Below are 22,874 nucleotides of genomic sequence, written 5' to 3' on the forward strand. Positions count from 1 at the left end.
AATTCACACGTTTTCTCTCTTAACTTTCCCACAGCCTTCACATGTCCACAGAACATCCCACAAACTCTCCTTTACGGCGCACGTAGGCACTCATCCCACCAGAGCCATCAGTCATTCCTAGCCATGTGCTTCTCCTCCAGTCACGGACAGTATCACACGGCCATCATGCATCTTAAATGACTTAGTTTTTCTGTTCTTTCTGGAGGTGTCCTTGGTTCCTAGCCTTACCTTCTCATGCCGTTCATCTTCCTCTGCAGCTCCTGCTCTGAAGAGTCTTCTTATGTTCCCACATGACAGGAAGAAAATGAAGACACAACCCCTGCCACCAAGGTCAGCTCTGCAGCACACGTTACCTGAGGAGCACTTGGCTACTCATGCAAACTGCACAGTGCCAGGAAGATTGTTACATGTTGCACTTCTTCTTCTCCTGGCTCAGAAATTAAATTTTCTACCTAGAAAATGGAAAACAAACAAACAAGCAAACAAAAAACAACAACAACAAAAAACACCTCACCTGACATAAAGGAGACATGATTGTTACTATGGAATTCCGGAGGGCAAGGTATTTGCCCTCTCTATGAAGAAGCTGACTGCAAAGGACTAAGAACAGCCACGATCACGTTGAGAACTTGCGGGTAAAATTCGGGACTGAACCAATAATGGGCTTCTGGAGGTGAGGGTCTGCTCCAGGCCGCCTGGTCAAGGGAGCCTGTTGCTGGGCCCTGCTTACTGCAGCTACCAGAAGCACCGCGCTCACTGACTCTCAACTTGATGGGGGATTCCAGTCAGGCTGGGAAATCAGCATGGCTGGCTGCAAGCTGTCTGAGAGACTGCTGGACTGCACTGGGAATAACTTTGTGGGCCAAGCATTAAGCACACCAAGCAGAAGGGAAGGTATTGGACAGACCGACCAGAGGTCAAGCGTTGCTGGACCTGCTGCTCACCAACGCTGAGGAGATCATCAAAGGCGTCAAGGTTGGAGGCTGCCTGGGCTCCAGCGATCATGCCCTGGTTGAGTTTGTGATCTCAAGCGATGTGGGCCTGGCAAAGAGCAGGACCAGGATGCTCAACTTTAGAAGAGCAGACTTCAAGCTACTCAATGGAATGCTGGCCAAGATCCCCTGGCGCGCTGCCCTCAAAGATAAGGACGTTGAGGAGAGCTGGCTACTGTTCAAGGATGCCCTCCTGGCAGCACAAGAGGTCTCCATTCCCCTGATTAAGAAAGTGGGCAGGAGAGGTAGAAAACCGGCATGGCTCAGCAAGGACCTGCTAAGAGAACTGAGGGTGAAGAAAGGGGTGTACAAGCTCTGGAAACAAGGCTGTGTCACCCGGGAAGAATACAGGGATGCCGTCCGAACTTGCAGATGTGGGATCAGGAAAGCCAAGGCTCAGGCAGAACTGAACTTGGCGAGGGATGTGAAAAACAACAAGAAAACCTTCTACAGGTACATTGGCCAGAAGAGACAGGCCAAAATGGGCGTGCCTACTCTGGTAAATTTAAAAGGAGAAATGGCTTCAACAGATGAAGAGAAAGCTGAGGTGCTGAATGAGTTCTTCACCTCAGTCTTCACTGGTGGCCAGGATTCTAGTCTTTTTCACGTCCCTAAGTCTTGCACCCCCATACCTCCACGTGGGGACCAAGGAGGTAAATCCCTCCCCACTGTAAGGGTAGAGCAAGTCCGAGAGTGCCTCCTTAGACTGAATGAGTATAAGTCTATGGGGCCAGATGGCGTGCATCCCAGGGTCCTGAAGGAGCTGGCTGAGGTGGTTGCTGAGCCGCTCTCCATCATATTTGAGAAGTCGTGGCTGTCAGGTGAGGTCCCGGATGATTGGAGGAAGGGTCACGTCACTCCCATTTACAAGAAGGGGAGCAGGGACGACCGGGGTAACTACAGGCCGGTGAGTCTCACCTCTGTGCCTGGGAAGATAATGGAACAGATCCTCCTGGACAACATGCTTGATCGCATAAAGAACAAGCATGTGATCCGAGACAGCCAGCATGGCTTCACCAGGGGAAGGTCATGCTTAACTAATCTTGTGGCCTTCTATGATGGAGTGACGGCGTTGGTGGATGAAGGGAAGGCGACCGATGTCATTTACCTGGACCTGAGCAAGGCCTTTGACATGGTCCCCCATCACATCCTCATCTCCAAATTGGAGGGAGGTGGATTTGATGGGTGGACAACTAGATGGATAAGCAATTGGGTGAAAGGCCGCAGACAGAGGGTGGTGGTCAATGGCTCTATGTCCAGGTGGAGGCCGGTAACGAGCGGCGTCCCTCAAGGGTCTGTCTTGCGACCGGTGCTCTTTAACATCTTTATTAATGACATCGATGAGGGAATGGAGTGCACCCTCAGCAAGTTTGCTGATGACACCAAGCTGAGTGGTGCAGTCGATACGGTGGAGGGAACAGATGCCATTCAGAGGGACCTTGACAGGCTGGAAAGCTGGGCTCGGGTGAACCTAATGAGGTTCAACACGGCAAAGTGCAAGGTTTTGCACTTGGGCCGGAAGAACACCAGGCACCTGTACAGGCTGGGAGGAGTTGTCCTTGAGAGCAGCTCGGCTGAAAAAGACCTAGGGGTCCTGATAGATGAGAAACTTAACATGAGCCAGCAGTGCGCTCTGGCAGCCCGGAAAGCAAATGGGATCCTGGGCTCCATCAGGAGAGGGGTGGTCAGCAGGGATAGGGAGGTGATCGTCCCTCTCTACTCTGCTCTTGTGAGGCCCCATTTGGAGTACTGTGTCCAGGTGTGGAGCCCTCAGTACAAAAAAAGATATGGAAATTTTGGAAAGGGTCCAGAGGAGGGCCACAAAGATGATCAGGGGGCTGGAGCACCTCCCCTATGAGGACAGGCTGAGGGAGTTGGGTTTGTTCAGCCTGGAGAAGAGAAGGTTGCGAGGTGACCTCCTTGCAGCCTTTCAATACCTGAAGGGAACTTACTCCCAGGAGGGGAGTAAACTCTTTGAAAGGGCTGATAATAGCAGGACTAGGGGAAATGGTTTTAAGTTGAAGGAGGGAAGATTTAGGTTGGATGTTAGGGGAAAGTTCTTTACTAGAAGGGTGGTTAGGTCCTGGAACAGGCTGCCCAGTGAGGTTGTGGATGCCCCGTCCTTGGAGGTGTTCAAGACCAGGTTGGACAGGGCCCTGGGCAACCTGATCTAGTAAATGTGTATGTTTGGTGGCCCTGCTAGGCAGGGGGGTTGGAACTACATGATCCTTGAGGTCCCTTCCAACCCGGGTAATTCTATGATTCTGTGATTCTGTGAAGGGAAGCATTACTGGACATGCTGCACAGCAGGGGTTAAGACTGGAGGTGGTCAGGGCTGTAGTGACCATGCCCTCCTAGAGTTCCTCATCTCAAGGAATGCGGGCCTGGCAAAAAGCAAAGTCAGGACCCTGAGCTTCAGGAGAGTCAGCTGCAGGCTGTTCAAAGAATTCTTGGACGAGAGACACTGGAAAACTGTTCTTAGGGGCAAAGGGTTCAAACATCCCTTTGTGTGCACCTGTGTGCAGCCCAACTCCTCAGCACAGCCCTGTGCAAGCACACATTTCTGCCACCGCATCCACGCACTATCTATGTGCTCACACACACTCACACAACCACATCCCTTAGTGCAGCCCTGTGCGCACACACACTCACACATGTGTAACCCCTTCCTTTCACTCCCAAAGTGCACGCACACACCGGTACCACAATGTCCTTGTGCAGCTCCAACACTCTGCACACCCCTGTGCACGTACATATATGTGCATGCTCATCCTTGCACACATACCCACAGACCTACACACACCTGAGCAACACCACTGGTTTGTACACTCATGGACACAAATGTGTGTACAACACCATCCATGCACAAATACACACACACACACACACGGATCCCCACTGCTTTGCACAATGCTGTGCACACTCACGTGTGTCATGCACTGATTTCCCATCCAGTCCTCGAGGGGTCACTTACTTAGGACAGGAGTGCAGGGGAGCAGCCAGAAGCTGTTTGCATTCCCTGCTGTCTGCTGGGCAGCTTTGCTGGAGATGCTTGAGTTGCTTTGCTTTTCCTTGGGAGGTGGGAAGGAGCTTTGAATTTGAGGCACATCCCGTGCCAGAGCATCCCGATGGCACAAGGGGGATCAGGGCCCCTCTATTGGTTACCCCGGTGGCTTGCAGCAACTGGAACTTTTTGCCTATTGAGAAAGCTAAAAAGTGTGAGTTCCTCCTGACCCATATCAACAAAAATCTCAACCATAAAAAAGAGACGTCTTCGTATTCAAGCAAATGACAACAGTAAGACCATGCATGTTGTTTTGTTGTATTTCCTCTGTAATCATGGGGAGGATATGAAGAAGTGGTATAATTCATCCACTTCTGCACTTCAGGCACAAGTTCCTTAGAATTGGAAGAGACCCTTAAAGGCCATCTAGCCCAGCTCCCCTGCAATAAAAAGGGACATTCACAGCTAGATCAGGTTGCTCACAGCCTGGTCATTAGTCATCCCAGAGGCAAAACACACACTGAATGATCTCTCCTTCAGTCATAAATCCTTGGAGACAACAGCATTGACACTGCATGTTACTGAAGCAGTAAAAGAAATTGCTCCTGTAACTCTCCTTGTGTTAAGTAAAATGATGATAAAAAGCAATGGAATGCTTTGGCAGGACACCAAAACCATCCTCCTTCCTTGATATCTGCTGCAATGGAACCTTCCACTGGAAGAAAGCCTCTGATGACTTGTCACCCCAGAGAGGTCAGCTTTAGAAGCAGGACTGCTGCACAATAGAATGAACTGGAGCTCCTTAGCATCTCTTACATCCAGGAGGGGTGTGATCAGACCCACCTATCACCTTCAGGTGCGCTTTCTGACACCTTGTCTGACTTCACTGTCACTGTGCCAGCATCCTCAGGCTTAACCTGCTTCATTGTCAGTGTGCAGCAATTGCCAACGTTCTGATGTCATTGTAATTGTTGGTGTAAAGGAGGTTGCCATTCAGGAACCATTCCACGTCCTCGTCATTATGGGACAGCTCGCAGGAGAAGACAGCAGAGCTCTCTTCTTCAATTTCTACATCCTGCAGGTGCTTCGTTACTTCTACATTGCGGGCTGTGGGGAAACAAGGTGAACTGTTACCACTGTTACTATAAATCATACTGGGATGTGGTAGAATGGTTGGACTAGATGATCTTTGTGTAATCATCTATGTGAAGATAATACATGTATAAAGTTAGCAGGAGAGAACGGCAGAAGTCAACCTCAAGAAGAGAAATCTGAGGTGAAATAGGACATGGAAGAGGCCACCCTCCCTGCTCATACCTTCAGCTGTCAGCGTGGTCTCAGTCTCTGCAATTCCTGCCTTGCACTTGTACACACCAGCATCATCGGGCTTCAGCTTCAGAATTCTGAGTTCTACTGAATGCTTATCCCTCTTGATCTTGTACTTCTCAGAGGGCTCGATGGGTGTGCGGCCCTTGAACCATTTCACAACCTTTGGAGAAGGCCTGAAGTCACAGGACAGGATGACAGAATGACGTTCCAAAGCTGTCTTGTCCTCCAACTTCCTGGTGATTTCTATATGGTAATCTGCAAAGCAGGGGTGGAAGAGAAGAAAGGATGAGGACAATTGGAAGAAGAGGAAAGTCTCTTGCGTGTATTCCATTCCAATTAATGTCAAGTTCACAATGGTTCTTTGAACGACTCTAAAGATAAAACAAACGATTGTCTATAGGGAATGCCATTGACTACATTTCTATGAAGTAATACTGTACAGTATCTACCAAATGCAAGGTCCAGCTCTTGTTCTGTGCTTATTAAATTGCTCCCAATTGTTGAGGCTTTTATTCAAATAAGAGTGAGTTGAAAATATAACAAGTACTTTAGGATGTGAATGGATAATCTTACGCTGGGGACAACAGCAGATAAAAAGCCTGCAAGTTTCTTTCAGATGAAATCAATGACAAACCGCACCAAATTTAGGTGCTACCAAACTTAAACTTGTCTAGTTCAGAAATACAATTAATTTCACCTGATTTGACTTCTTTGCTATAGCCAAGGACAAAACCTCAGCTCTGTAAATCTGAATAGTAAGCACATCACAGCTATTCAAACACATCTTTTACTGAGATGCAGCTGTCTCATTTAGTGTCCAACGACTTTGAACTGGAAATGGAGCAGACCAAAGCAGAATCTAAACATGGCTTCTACAAGGACTGATCAAATGCGGCCACCGTCAAATTCAAAGTATCTGATACAGAAGGATCACACTCACAGTCAGACAAAACCTCTTTGGAGAGGTGAACTGACTGCCCTGTTCACCCCCACTTTGGAAATAACTGCACTCATTTCCTACCTGCTCCCAGCAGTGTGGGATGGTGGGATAGCATCACACTTCCCACACTAAGCATCCCACCATGTCACTTGTTCCACCTAAACCTCAGTCCCAAAACAAAAGGGGAACTCGCTTCTGAACCCTCTTCACTTCATTTCAGATGTCTTATATGCTTGATCTCCAACCCACCCCCCACTCAGGAGAAAGACCCCCCGCTTACACCCTACCATCTTGTTGCATTCTGATGTTGTCATCAGCCTTCAGCTTGTTGTCCTCTTTGTACCACTGGGTCTGAACCTCATCGTGTGAAATCTCACAGACAAAAGATGCACTCCCATATTCATTCACTTCCACATCTTCCAGTGCTTTAACAATCTTGATATCTCCAGCTGTGAAACAGTAGAGATATGTTTGTCAGGGTATTTCCAGAACTGAGTGCAGCATCTTTTCCTTACACATATTTGCATAGAAAATAAGTAGGATTATGTTTTATTCTAAACCATCATCCATTCCTGAGTCATTTCTCTCTTCAACACAGTCAATGCATTATTGCCCTTGAACTTAAAGACAGACCTACTAGCTACAATGGAGCTCCCTGCAAACAGTTTTCATGGAAACCAGAATCTCATTTATTCTAAAACCTTTCAAGCAAATTTAAGGGTAGAAAAACAATAGAACTGACTGAATCTTTAAGGTCATTTAGTTCCAGTCCCCCTGCTATAGGCAGGGACACCTCCCTCCACACCAACTCTTCTCCTCAGGGTCAAGGCTTCTCTCAAATCATTCTCCTCTAAGCCTGTGCCTGTGCTTGGGATTGCCCTGACCCAGGTGCAGGGCCTTGTACTTGGCCACACTCAAGTTCATGAGGCTGCCAAGGGCCCACCTCTCCAGCCTGTCCAGGTCCCTCTGAGTAGCATCCCTTCCCTCTAGCACATCAACAGCACCGCTCAGCTTGGTGTCATCTGCAAACTTGCTGAGGCTGCATTTGATTCCACTCTCCATGTTGCCTACAAAAATGTTAAATAACACTGGTCCCAACACCACCTTCCACCTGGACACTGAGCTATTGACTGCAGCTCTCTGAGTGTGACCATCCAGACAGTTCCCTATCCTGCAACTGGTCCATCCATCAAAACCATTTTTCTCCACTTTGGTGACCAGGATGTCATGCAGGACGGGATCAAATGCTCTGCACAAGTCCAAGTAGATGATGACAGTTGCTCTCCCATTATCCACTGATGCTGTTACTCCATCATGAAAGGCCACCAAGTTTGTCAGACATGGCTTGACCTTGATGAAGCCATATTGGTTACCACCAATTACCTCATCTTTATTTTCCAAACTATGCCAAGGAGAACTAGACAGAACTCTACAGTGTTGTGTCACTACAAACCTGTCTGAACCATTGGCTTCTCTGCATGCTCATCACTAGTCTCTCCTTAGCTTGTGTGCCTACAAACAATGTATGGGGAATGTCAGCCACAAATCTTACCTAGGGGACATCTTTGCTTCAAAATCCTTTGAACATCACACAATCCCTTTTAACTCTCCAGGTCTGCATTTAGTTATGTCAGAATCAGGCCATATTTCTGTGCTGCTATATCCCTTTCCTTCTGAAGGGCCTGGATACAACTTGGATTAACCTCAGGAGAAGAGTTCCTGCATAGAATCATAGATTTACCCAGGTTGGAAAAGACATTGAAGATCATCAAGTCCAACCGCAGCCTAACCAGTACCCTAACTCTAAAAACCCTACACTAAATCATATCCCTGAGTACCACATCCAAAAGGCTCTTAAACACAACCAGGGATGGTGATTCAACCACCTTTCTGGGGAGCCTATTCCAGTACCTAAAATCTCTAGTATCTAAATCTCTCTAAAAGAGCACAGGTATTAATCTGACCAGAAAGGTTCCTGTTTGTTCATAAAATGAGCCTTTTCCGCTCCATCTTGCATAGGCCACTGGGCACAGGGTAGCTGGGAGACCACAGAAAAAGTGGTTCTGTGAGCAATAGGGAAACTACTGCCTAATCCAACTCCTCCAATCTCTGCGCTCTGCCAGCATGTCTAAATAGGGTGGCAGATACACACAGGAGATAAATATTTCCACTTCCCTCAGCCAACACTGCTCTGAATTTCTATGGGACACACAGTTAGATGAAAAGGCATTTGACAAAGAAGGAAATGAAAGAGTTTAATCTGCTGTGTCATTCTCTCGGTAGCCAGAATAACTAACCCTCGCCAGTGTTAGTTCAAAGAATAGGCAGATTTTATCTCCTGACATGAGCAGTAATTCAAAGAAGCTGGTATATGATCCAGTATCCTGCATATTCACTGCAGGCAGGCAAAGACATTATGAGATAAGGGAGATCTACACATCACTTGTTATGAACACCTCATAAAGATAAAACCACACACAAGAGGAGAGTTTAGGAAGAGGACCACTCTTGGACTACTTTCCAAGAGGCATCAATTAGTAACTCTCTTCGCTCATTTTTCACACTACTCCACAGTGTCCTCCTGAGCCCCCTTACTCCTGTTGCCAACTGCTGATGCAGGGAATCCTGAGGAACCAAGGATTCATAGTTGTTCCATCAGTAGTCCTTGGTCAGCTCTCCCTCCCTGCCCCTTCTGTTTTGATCCCACTAACCAAATTTTAGTTAGTCTGAAAAGAGGATGGAAACCTCCGCAGCAATTAGTTTCTAAATATCTTGCAATGGGCAGCTTGTAGGAGCCCCATCTCAATGCCCACAGCACAGGAGGCAGGACTGCTTAGCCCATGCACTAGTGCATTTACCAGCACAGATGTAAGCCCAGATCTATGCACACCAAATACAGGCTCTCAGTTTGCACAAGGAGGCATCCATGGAGCTGAAGTATTAGGCAGATATTGTGGTGGGGCAGCAGTTATTGAGACGCCAGACAGAAAGGACACAGATAACGTGGCAACTCAGCTTTACCATTATGACTGATGATGGAACATCTAATTTCACTGCTCAAAAGAGAACTTCCATATAACTGGAAAGAATGAAATTCACAGGGGAAACCACACACAGACACACACAAAAGCAATACAAAGGAGATGAAGGATGGTTCACATACTAGTGATTCACTCTGAGACGCAAGCAAATGAAAGAGTATCCCCAACCATTTGCCTCCTGAAATGCTAAGTATATAAACTCATTGCTGTGATAACTCTGCCAGACGTGAGTCATACACTGTAAAACCTTATGGGGTCAATCAGTTTAACTTCATAAATTCATTACACCAACAAAAACAGACCATCGTGTCCAGGCTGGTTCATTTCAGCTCTTCAAAGCTGTTGGTAAAACTGCCTGAGAGCTGAAATGCTTACCAGCAAAAGCTAAAAACTGTAAATCAAATGTAATAGGCTGGCTTTGTCTACTGTATAGAAATGATGTCTGAAAAAAAGAAAATAAAAAAGAACGTAAACCAGAACAAATGGAATGGCTACATAAAACAGCCAGTACTGAAACAGCAACCCAACCTGGTTGCAGAATGAGAGAGAAAATGAGAGTTCACCAAAGTCATGGGACAGGACACATGTTCATGTTCATGCTAACACTGAACCCAAGTGGCCACATGAGGACAGCATCTAGTAGGAAATCAGAAAAAAGCATCCTTTCATACGTCCCTTGGGAAGGTGGCATCTATCAGGGCACAGCAGACCTGTGTGTTCAGTAACCAGTCTGATGCTTCAGAGCCTGGTGATGAGCTACAAACTGGGGTTTAACCAATGCAACACATGGAGGGAAAATCTGTCTTGAGCATAAAGAAGAAAGAGAAAGGTATCCAAAAGGACTAACCAAGAAGTGCCCAAACTGCCCATGAAGCATTTCTTCCTGTGGTGCAAAATACCACAATAGGATTTATTTGCTCTTTCAGTTAAACATAAAATGAACCTTTAGGGTAGCTGATGTCTTGTCTTAGGCTGCTCAGCATGTGGATGTTCCCTGATCTTCATATTCACACTTGTGAATAATGAGACTTCTCTTATTTCCCTGGGAAGTAATGCCCACTTTTTTACTTTGACAGAGCTCCTTCCCATCCTAGAAGGGAAAATATCAAGTCAGATCTCCATTAGTCCTTCCATCTCTGCACTGAGCAAAGGGAGCCTTCAGATCTATGCTTAATTCACCCACTCCCCTAGAATTAATGGAACTGTGCTTACTGGAACATATGCTGAAGCTTAAGCACAGTGCAGTGTTTTCAACATGTAGGAATGGCTATAGAACATGCATAAATTCTGGCTGAACTATGACAGCTTAAAGCACTGCGGAGGACTGTTAACAAGCCTGTTTGGACTTCACCTTGAATAAATGATGTTATCCCCAAGTAAGGGAAGGAACAGCTGAGCACCGGGGAGTTACACAAAGTGCCAGAGCAAATTCTGACAGGTGCAAAGAAAACTCAGATTTCACCCTAAAACCCAGTTCACAACAAGGCTACAAAATCCCAGCTGAGAATTTCTGTGTTAGACTTGAAGCTCAAGACTGTACTCCAACCAACAATATTTTGTGCAGCAAGACCTCAGGAGTTCACAAGAAACCCAAAGCAAACTTCCATTTCTACTTGATAAATGAACTCAGGACATAATAACAAAGAGTGCTGATCTGGGCAAGTAAAAGAGCACTAAGAAAAGAGAGCAGTGCAAAAGCTATCAAGCAAAAGCTCAGACTCGCATCCCTTGGAAGTGAAATTAAAGGCTCTCATTCATTTCCAGAGAAGTCAGAAAGGAAAATACCATTACATGCCATACCTTGAACCGCTTGACGTCCACCTTGGGCCTGGACAGCTCACACTCAAATGTGACCTTGTCCTTCTGAGTGACGCTACTGTCTGCCAATGGTTTGCTGATTTTCACAGGCAATTCTGAGAAGGAGAAAGAAGGATGTGGATTTAGTTGGGAATGAGGTCTCTAGGAGCATCTGGCGTAAGGAATAATGAAAGGCAGTGCCTACTCTCCATGCTTACTAGAACTTGTAATTAACAACAAAAAAAACTATTGTTTTGAGCACATTATCATTACTTGTGCTAGGGACAATAACGTTCCAGCAATCCTCTTGATATTTGAGGGATACTCTGGTGGTAATGGCCCAGTGCAAAACATTCTTTGCAGCTGGAAGGGAAGCTGGTTCTGCTGTTAAAGTAATCTGGGACAGGAGCAGATAATGACACCTTGCACCAACCAATACCTGTCACAGTGAGCCTCCCCGATGAATGATTTGGACTAATTAAGCTTTTCCCTGATGAAAGCCTAGAAGTATATCACAAGAAGGACCAAGTTACCCATGACCTTTTATTTATCTTACTCAAGCACCTCGGAAGGTGTCCTGACCAGAACTGACAATAAAATATTCAGCCAGACTACAGGTTTGAGCAGCTGAGTTGTTTCTAGGATCTCCTGTAATCTTAAGCTTGGAACACACACTTGTCTTTTGACTAAGTGTCTTTTATAGTGCACTAAAACAACAGGTTTTCACATGGCTATTCCTCATTTACCTTGCTCTGAACTCATTCTCAAACCATGCGGGATCAGTCCAGGGAGAAGGGGAGGAGAGGGGAAGGGAAAGGGGAAGTCTATGGTCCTCTAAAATCAGGCTTCTCAGCCTAAAGCTCAACAGCAAATAGCAGTCCACTTCCCCACATTGCTAGACTCCAAGCATTTAAAGAACATCAGCTGACCGCATTATGAGCTCTAACATAGCCAAAGGAATTCATATATTCAAATATTCTTTTCAGTGATGAGAAATATGGAGCATAACTTCAGACTTCTGCTGTTCAACTCTCACTTCTATCATCAACCAGGGTAAGAGTTCAATGCTGTTTTAGATGGAGGACTCATATTTTAAATAACTCATCTTGGATTCCCTACTACAATTAGCTAAATTCCAGTTTGGATCATGCTTCACCTTGGATCACTTAGGGCTTCAGCCACTTATTGGAACTAACTTAGTTTGTCTATAGAGAAGCTGTTTTCTATAGCAACAATAAGCTGTGATTGCAACTGGATGTCGGGAGAGCACAAATCCCGCAGTTATCCGGTACCAACATCCTCTCCTTCCATCAGAACAGCAAGTTTTTAAACCAGACTCATGCAAGCTTGCATGACACACCTTGTGCAAAACTGTTGGCAGCCATCAGGACAGCCAGTTGCTTCCTGTATAGACACTGTTCCATCAGTTTTGGTTTTTTGTCTCGCTAGAACAACAGCCAGTGTCTGAAAACTCCCACAACTGAAGCAACCACGCTGATATACCACAGTCACTGGAGGTTCTCAAGAGCCACGGGTATGTGGCACTGGGGACGTGGTTAGTAAGTCCAGTGAGGGTGGGCTGGGTTGGACTCAGCTATCTCAGTGGTCTTTTCCAGCCTTGGGTGCAACTTGTAAGAGGGAATGAAGCAGCAAACTGCCCAGCACTGAGCTGCATTCTTCTGACACGTGGTATCAGTGAACTGCTGTATTTCCCTATCTTCTCTGGAGCTATTGATCTAACCTAACTGAAAAAGTAAGCCTGAACCTAGATATAAATCAGGATCATAGTCACCCATGGTTGCTTATATATTCAGAAAGACACTCCAGAGGGTAATTCAGCGCATCTAGAAATTAAAGTAGAAGTTCCTTAGTCAAAAATATTCCACAGCCAGATTTTCACCTCGCTACCACTACATTAAAAAGGAGAATCCAACTTGTGGTGTGGGTCATTGATGTTGTTCCGGGGGGAATTGTGGCTGTTCCATGCCCACAGGGTAGAAGACAGCCAGTCTTCCTCTAAGCCACATAAAAAGCTGCTTAGTGCTCCCAAAGCGAATGCTCACCAGTTGTTTCCAACTTGAAGGTCATCTTCTGGCCAGCAGCCTCGCAGATGTATTCTCCAGCATCTTTCTTCTCCAGCTGCTCCACAACCAGACGCCGTGTTTTGCCCACAGATTCCATTCTGAACTTTCTGGAGGAGGCAAGCAGTCTTCCATCCTTGTACCATTTTACTTCTGTTGGATCCTGTGCTACTTCACAGCTGAGGGAGGCACTTGCTGCCAGGGCAGCACTCACCTCTTTCTGCACCTGCTCCTGGTTTATAAACACAGGTTTTGGCTCTGAGGGAAGAAAAGAAAAAGTATTGACTGAGGGACCGAAATGAGACCAACTTGCAGGTTTGTATGTACAGCTTGAAACAGGTTTAGGTTACCACTTGTGCCCAAACTAATAGCCTTCACTAGAGAATATCAGCTCTTCTGTTGAAACAAAGTGTCAAATCTAGGCAAGAAAGAACCTAGGAACTGAAGGAACCAAGAGGGTCCTTGAACACCAGTCCCATGGTTGCAAGTCACTATGCAAACATATTGAACCCAAAAGAACATCTGTCTTGCAGGCAACCAAAACCTGAGTTCCTTTTACTTAAGACCCACTGTGAAACATCAAAACACATAAACATGTGATAGTCAAACCACTGGCTGCCTTTTCATGACCCAGAACAGTACTCCTGGCTTCCTGAACAGACTCCTCATGGCCTCTACCATTGCCACAACTGTGACTGTCAAAGGCACAAAGGAAATATGCTCACCAACGCAGTCCTTTGTTCTTTGTGTGTGATTTGCAGATATCTATCTTACTTTGAGCTCTGGCAATAGTCAGCTCTACCAGGTCTCTTACTGTGAGTAGCAGACTCACCTATCCAGATGCAGCCTCCAACATAAAGGCATAGTAAAAAGGCAGTGTACTACTAGGAGAAGTTCCTGCTTCTCCTGCCATGAAAGCCTGCACGTAGAACATGCACTCCAGCCTCACTGCACATACTTATCTTAGTCAAATGTTCAGGTGAACAAGAATTACAGTTTGGGATCTCAGGCACAGGAGAGATTTGAATAATATCTTGAATATTGCTTCCACTGTACATATATTACTAATTATTGCTCTACAGACAGACTGAAACAGGTCTTTGTGTCATACTGAAACCAAATACTTTCTACAAACCCAGGCAATCAAGTCTAGGGAAAAAACCTCAGCACAGACTACAGTGATCCAGGTGCAGTATAATAGAAACTAGATTTTACTTTACTGTTCTCTGCTGTATTTCATACAACACCTGTCTTACCTGTGACACGAATCTTGAAGGTGAGTTTCTGGCCAGCAGCCTCGCAGCTGTACTCCCCTGCATCTTTCTTCTCCACCTGGCTCACCACCAGCCGACGCTGTTTGCCCTCTGACTCTACCTTGAACTTCTTGCTCGAGGTGATCAGTTTCCCCTCCTTTTATCACTTGACCTCTGTGATAAAATGTTTGCTCATTAAGACCGGGATGTGGTAGCATTGTGGTGGAGTGCTTGTTCATTAGGACCGGGATATAATGGTGGAATATGGAGGCCACAAAGGTTGCAGAACACTCTAATTTTATGGGTAGATTGTGTACTCTGCGTAGTTACAGGCAAAGCGCGCCCCGATGGATACAAAGTTCCACGGAAGGACCAACCAAGGAACGACACACCAAGTCGCACGATCACAACTGACCAATTAAAGGACAATACGCTCGGGATGGACAATACAAAAGAAGTTGCAAGGGACGGGACGGCGCGGCAGTTGGAGGAACAATAATCCCCCTGTCGCCCAGCGCTGAATTGCCTTTTAGTTTTACCCGCTACGATTAATAAAAGTTTATAATTGGAACATTATTGGCTCATTGCTTATAAATTGATGACAACCTCCATCTTCTCCTGGGCCACCTCGCAGCTCAGCGTGGCATTTTTCTGTTGTTGCAGCCTTCACCACCTTCTGTACCTTCTCCTTGTTTGTAAATACAAATTCTGGCTCTGAAAAGAGAGAGATACATTAGTTTGGCCTCTTGAAAGAAGAGCAGGTTTTGGGGAAGGAGTCAGAAAAATGAATCAGTTCTCCCAGTCTGATGCCCCAAGAGAATGATGTGGAGAGAAGTTGTGCAATTTATGGATGCCCCATCCCTGAAAACATTCAAGTCTAGGCTGGATGGGTGTTAGAGCAACCTAGTCACAAAGAATGTGTTCCTTGCCAGGACAGAGATTGGAAAGGGATGATCCTCCAGGTCCCTTCCAACAAAAGGCATTCTGTGATGCTTCTTGTATGACTCTCATGACTCTTTCGTCCCCTAGCTGCCATTTACTTATGTCTTCAAAACATCAACTTATACAAAACATTCCTGTAGTATTCTCTCCCATGCTAAATGAGCCCTTCCAAGACAAAAACATGTTACATAGAGCACACCCCCTAGTGCTTGACACAAAGCCCCTGTTCTGAAACTTCCTGAGACGCAGCTGCATTGCAGAGTTGTTCTAGTGGTACAGGCACGTGGGAATGGAGAAGTGCAATCAGAACTTTCTTGTCTATGGCCTCATTCCCACAGCAAAAGGAAATTCCTGAAGATTTTAAAAGATGGAGCTGCATCACAACTGTATTTAGAATAATTTGTTCAATTTCCTCATCAGAAATTAACCACCCCAAAGTTCAGCTCCAAAAATTTTAAGCATAGCAGGGAAAACTTACAAACTAATGACCGTTTTCTAAAACATTCTAGAATGAAAGGCCAAAATGTGTTCTCTCTCACCTGTGACATGAATCTTGAAGGTGAGTTTCTGGCCAGCAGCCTCGCAGCTGTACTCCCCTGCATCTTTCTTCTCTACCTGGATCACCACCAGCCGACACTGTTTGCCCTCTGACTCCACCTTGAACTTCTTGCTCGAGGTGATCAGTTTCCCCTCCTTGTACCACTTCACCTCCATCTTCTCCTGGGCCACCTCGCAGCTCAGCGTGGCATTTTGAGTCAGTGCAGCCTTCACCTCCTTTTGTACCTTGTCCTTGTTTGTAAACACGTCTTCTTTCTCTGCAGGGACATCACAACAGTCACACCATTTTGCTGTAGTCTGCTGCAGAGCTTACTCCAGTTCCCCATTTTCATTATACTTGCCCTTCACAGGGACCATCATGATGCCTCATTAAGACAGGAAAATACTTTCCCCTCTATTTTGCCTTGGGAAATGAATAGGCATATCATTTCATATCATATCATAAATCTAAACATTTCACAGTCTGATAGCAGATTTGGACATGAGATTTAGAACACCTGCATGCACTGCTGAACCTCCTCCCTTCTCTTTGTTTCTTCTGATGTCTCTCTACATTTCCAGTAAATCAGAAGGGAATGGCCCTCTAGAACAGGTTGCCCAAGGAGACTGTGGATGCTCCATCCCTGCAGGCATTCAAGGCCAGGCTGGATGTGGTTCTGGGCAGCCTGGGCTGCTGGTTGGCAACCCTGCACATAGGAAGAAGGGGGTTGGAACTGGATGAGCACTGTGGGCCTTTGCAACCCAGGCCATTTATGAGTCTGATTAGTGGCATTTTCCACCTCATTGTGTCATTCAAATTTTGTAACCAGATCTCATCAAACACCTCCCCTTTTCTCACTCCTTGCATGCCTGGTGTGCTCTTGCACTGTAACCCTGCAGACACCAGCTGACTACAAGAGCTGCACAAGTTACCCTCCTTGCCTATTGTTTGTTGCAGTAATTCATTCCTGGATGGAAAAGCACATGTAGAAAAGTGTTGCTATGACACTAGATGACAAAGAAAGTCCTATAGCCAAAATGTTTTGCACCAGAGAGGCTGTAAGTTGATCCTCCAAATGCAAGACACACAAAATGAAGTGTTCCTTTATCTCTGGGATTCCAAGCATTTTCTCACCTCTGACTTTCACTTGGAATGTTGCTTTGTCTTCTTTTGTTTCACAGCTGTAGCTCCCTTGGTCTTTCAGGGTCACATTTTTGACCATGAGCTTGCGGTGCGTCCCCTGGGAGATGATGGTTGTCCTCTGGTCCTGCTTCACCTCTATTTGATCTTTCTTCTATACGACAGCTCCGCTTGCAGCTGACACCTCACACACCAGCTCCAGGTCTTCAGAAGGACTGACTGATATTTCTGGAGTCGTTTTGGACTTGCTGACAAAATTAATGGCTTCATCTGAAGAAAAAAAGAGAAAGTGGTTTACATCCTGACTCAGGCTTATTCAGCACAGCATTAAGATACAGTTAGAACTGATTGTAATGTCTCTGCTCATTACATCTGGGGGATCAAGTTTCACCTCTGGAGGTACTCACATACAAACGTGTGCTTGATTCTCCTGTGTAAGGAAAGAGTAAGTTCTATGCAGACAGTTCTTATTTCTTCTAATCAATTCTGTATTCTGCACATGTTCTTCTGAAGCTAAAATGAAGGCAGCTAAGTAACCTGTTTGCAATACATGAACAAACCAATTCAACACCTTGTCTCTAAGCTAACAAGCAGCGTTTGATGAGCACATCAGTATTTCATGCCCTTCATTCCATCCAGACTGTATTGGCAATAACTATGCTGGTATTAACAAGGATAGCAATTACAAGCAAAATGGTAGAAATACAGAAGATATAAGGAAAAGGGAACTCACCAGAGCTGAGGCGATCCTCCCTGGTGAGCGATCTCCAAGAGATGCTGCCTCAGTGAGGGTCAGCCCTTTAATGAGGTCTCAGAGGAGGTGGAGTCGAACTCCACCCCTCCAGGGAGCACAGCTACATAACTTTCACCTGTGCTCCCACAGCTGACCCCACACTTGCCTCAGCTGATCAATCAGTGGTTCACATTGTGATCTCCCATACACTCCACCCCTTCACAACGTGAACCAATGATTAGGTGAGTTCCCCTTATTACAGAGACCCAATCACGACGCTGATACAATCTCCCGTCGCATTAGATGTTGATATTATTCAAATGATGATGATTGGATGGGTGTTTATGATCTTCCATGGGCCAGTGCTTGATAGATGTTACCGGAGACAAATCATCTTGAAGTGCAGGTCCGTCTGCGTTTCATCAGTCCAGAGTAATGGTCCTAGAGGCTTAGAATCAATCTTAAGGGGAGTAATATAGATGTTTCAAGGGTACTAGGAGGGGAAGATCTGCCCTCCAGGGCAAGATACAGGCCGTATTCTTATCTTGGGTCAATACTTCTGCTTGTACTGGATTATGTCCCGGCCTCCGATACCATACCCTCTGGCCAGATATCTGTGGCTGTATAACTATATCTGGCACCAGAGGAGGAGTCTTGATCTGCCATAGGGACATAATAGGTGTTCCTTTAGCAATAAAGGCCGGAGTATTGACCACGATGTCAGTAGGCCATGTACCTATCACCGAGGGGGTGACTGAACCTCCCACCTCCAATAATCTCCCCCAAGGTGCAAGTAGGCCACACCATTTGGGTCCTACCTGCACCTTCCAAGGCCAATTTATCTTATGGATTCCCGGTTCTAAATTCTCAGGGGCAGGGAGCAGAAGATTATTTTCAGTACCAACCTGCGGTTTTACCTTATTATCGGTGCCTGTAATTTGGATCCTAAGAGGGGAGGCCCATATAGTTTGTAACATTTTCAGGGCACTGGGTCTGCCATCCCGAGGTCTTTCATTCAGGTCCCGCACGGTTTCATATAATCTTTTTGTCCACCCCTGCAGGGACTGAGAGTCTGTTTTCAGGGCAGCCTTAAGGATACCATTATAACGTTCAATAAGGCCTGCCCCTGTTGGGTTATATGGCAGGTGGAATCGCCATTCAATGTTGTTTTCTTCTGCCCAGCGCTGTATCATCGCTCCAGTGAAGTGAGTCCCTTGGTCACTCTCGATAACTTGAGGTGTCCCGTATGCAGACATCAGTTTAGTAAGTGCCTTAATTGTGTATGCTTGATTTGCCTTTGGTACAGGATAGGCTTGCAGCAGTCCACTTACAGTGTCAACGCAGGTCAGGGCATATCTCGCCCCCTCAGACCGAGGGAGGGGCCCAATGTAGTCGACCTGCCATCTCTGAAGAGGACTATATCCTCTAGCAATGTGGGATGTTGTTTCAGGCAACGGTCTCGGTCTCATCTTTGAGCAAGCATCGCAATCCTGACATGCTTGAACGATATCAGATAGTTGTACAGGCAGCCCCCATGCTTTAGCAGCTGCCCACATTATCTTCTGTCCAGCATGCCGTAGCTTCTGATGTAACCAACGGGCAATATTTTCAGATTGTGAATTCTCAATCCATCGGATTCGGGCCAGTGTGTCAGCTTCATCATTTCCTGGTGACTGCAAGGGTTGAAGACCAGAGACATGGTAGACACATACTGTCCTGTGTTTGACCGTATTCCAAATGTCTACCCACATGTCTTTACCCCAAATCGGTCGGGCGTGGATAGTCCATTCCTGGGTAGCCCATTGCGTAATCCACAGAGTGAGCCCCCGGTACACAGCCCAACTATCTGTACAGATGTTCAGGACGCCGTCACCAGGTTCTTTAGTTATAACCATCCACACGGCTCGCAATTCTGCCCATTGGCTGCTTTGACCATCCCCCTCATCAAACCAGATGGTCTCAGAAGAGGGATGGTATGCTATTGCTCGCCACTTGCTCGGGTTGCCTCTGCTGGACCCATCCGTATACCAGGCATCTTCAGGAATAGGATATCTTCCTTCCTGAACGGGACTCTTCTCTGGTGGAGCAACCATCGGTTCTTTTGATGTATCACTGTGATACGTCACTGGGCCTAGGATCTTCTGTAGTTCTTCTTTAAGTGGAGATGAAGACAGACTGCTTCTCTGGCTTAGATAGGCGACCCATCGTGCCACCGTTTGTGCTTGGGCCACCCCCGTCTTAGGAAGGTGAGTCAAATCTCTCACCCACCCCTGGATTGGTAATGAAGTCTTAACTATGACCTCTGCTGTTTGCGTTATCGGCTCTACTGCTTGTAATGCCGAATAGGCAGCCAATAACTGTTTCTCAATCATGCTATATCGTTCTTCTGCTCCGTGCCAAACCTGAGACCAGAATCCAATGGGGGTTCGAACAGAATTCTGGCGTTGCCACAGGCCCCAGCCGAAACCATCTTGAGTAACATCAACATCTAGTTCAGCTGGGAGGGTCGGATCAAATATACCCAACGCCTGAGCTTGTTTAACTGCCAGTTTTGCCTGTTGGAAAGCATCCTGTTCTATCTTTCCCCAATTCCATGATTGACCCTTCTTTGTAAGCTTGTATAATGGCCTTAATAGCTGAGCTAAACGAGGTATAAAGGAGCGCCAATACCCCAATATACCCAAACATTCTTGCAATTGTTTTGATGTTGTAGGGACTGGAAACGCTTGGACTTTATCTACTACCGCACTGGGTAGTACTTTGGTTTTCCCGGACCAAATTACTCCCAGGAATTTTACAGATAGCCCCGGACCTTGCACCTTCTGTGGGTTTATAGCCCGCCCTCTTTTCTGCAGGTAAGCTATCAACAAATCTGCTGCTTGTCTCACCGCCTCTAACGAATCGGATGTTAACAGGAGGTCATCAATATAATGATATAAATTGACATTATTTGGCTTTTCCCACTTAGCCAGATCACGTGCCACTAAATTATGACAAAAAGTGGGCTCATGTTTTGCATGGCCTCTCAATATTGTCTGGATTGCCCGGATACTAATGCATCTCTGCCGCAATCGGAACTCTCCCACTGTTGTATGGAGAGCCAGACCCCACAGGATATCAATTCCTAATATATACTCTGGAATTGGGGCAATGGATACCTTGTACTCCCGTGGTGGAAGACGCCCGACCCCCAGTTTTACCCAGGTTTGGGTGACCGGAATGGTTTGTCCCCCAAAACCTCCAATCATCACTCTATTACCTTTAAATTTAGTTGGGTCTCCATATATTATAGATGTCTCTGCCCCGGTATCAACTAGGGCCATAACCTTCTGTATATTCTTTCGGGACCAGTATATCGTCAGTTCCACATAGGGCCTCCAGTCCCGTCTAGAGGCCCTAGGAGGACTGACATCCCTCGTCAAGCCATGAACTGAGCCAGATTCAAGTCTTTTACCTCCGATACCTCCGGTGTCATAACCCGAGGCACCTGAGGTGGCTTCTTTTTCCTATTTGGAACTATAAAATCTTCTAAATTCCATGTTGTTGTTGGTCGCCGCTCTATAAATCTTATCCCTGGCCTTTTGGGTTTATTCTGAAATTTTTGTTCATCCTTCAGTTGCTTCCACAACTGAAGGAGAACCTGATTGGGCTGCCCATCAATTTTTGAAAACTGGACGCCTGCCCGGAGCAGATCATTAAACATTTGTTTCCGGGATACCCTAACAGGTCCTGCCCGAGAAGTTCGCGGGGCCGATCTTCTGGCTCGCACTATTGGAAAAGCCTCGGCATCCTCAATCACCCTGATATTGCGCTTAGCTCGTAAACGCTCAGTTTCTCCGAGGTCTGCTACCAATTGGGCGGCTTGTTGGACTACTGCCTCTGCGGATACTACTGGATTAAGTATGGAAACCAAGGTTCCATACATATGAGAGGGTGCTTACTGTAAAATTAGGTCCCTCATTCCCGCAGAAAATTTAACCATATCAGGGCTATTGAATGTGTCTTCGTAGATAGCCTCTCTCATACCTAATTCGCGTATATAATTTTGAAGGTCTTCCATAGAAGACCACATCCCTGTGTTTACTGGCATGTCAGTTTTATTTGTCCACACCATGCGGCAAGCAGCCATTATCCATTCTACAATTGAATGGTTTTCTTCAGGGAACTGAGTCCCAGCATACAGTCTCTGCCGAAGGGCAGGATGTACTGTTATTGTGGCCAACTTAGATACTTCGGGGCCACTAACCAGTACACTATCTGCCCCTGAATCCCATAACCGTAATAACCAAGCCGGAACACTTTCCCTTGGCCTTTGCCTAAATCGTTGCACTAGGTCCATGAGTTCAGTAGGTGTATATGGATGGGCTGTTACATGTAAAACAGATTCGGCAGGGGGCCATTGATCAGGAGGCACTCCTGCTGGTCGATCTTGAATTTTCTTTGTTTTTTGAGTTATTACTGGACGGACTTCTAGTGAGTCCGTCTCAGATGGTTTTTCTAGATCAGATTTAGTGATCTTATTTTGATTCATTTCTTCAGGATCTTGATCGTCATTAAATGAAATGTATCTAATTTGAGGGTTGGAGGAAGAAAATGACGGTTTTTTTCCTGTCAATAGATTGATCTCACCCTCCAATTTTTCAATACGGGCCTTTAACAATTCATTTTCATGTGCAATGTTGTTTGATTTTATCTCTGCCCGATTTAAAGCATTTAATAATGGCCAGGCTGCCATAGATGCAGCCATTCGCTTTTCTTTTGTAATTAAGATATCTTTTTGTAGTCCTAGAAAGTAATCAGTTAGACAATAGGCGTCCATGTTATTTGGTACTCTTAAAGGGCCCCATTGTTCAATAATTGTTGCTAATTGGTAATATGGGGACGCCTCAAAACCTGGAATTTGTCCAGGAAGGCATGTCCCTAAGGGGGTGGTCTTCTCCCCCTTGTACCAATTAATGATTTTCCACACAAAGGACATTTTTTTTTTTTCCTTATATTTCTAGATGCCAAGTCAGTGGCTCCTGCCTGGCTTGCCAAATGTATTGGCAATAACTATGCTGGTATTAACAAGGATAGCAATTACA

The sequence above is a fragment of the Coturnix japonica genome, chromosome 10, assembly GCF_054131305.1.
Source record: "Coturnix japonica strain WE chromosome 10, WE-NBRP24, whole genome shotgun sequence".
Taxonomy (NCBI): Eukaryota; Metazoa; Chordata; class Aves; order Galliformes; family Phasianidae; genus Coturnix; species Coturnix japonica.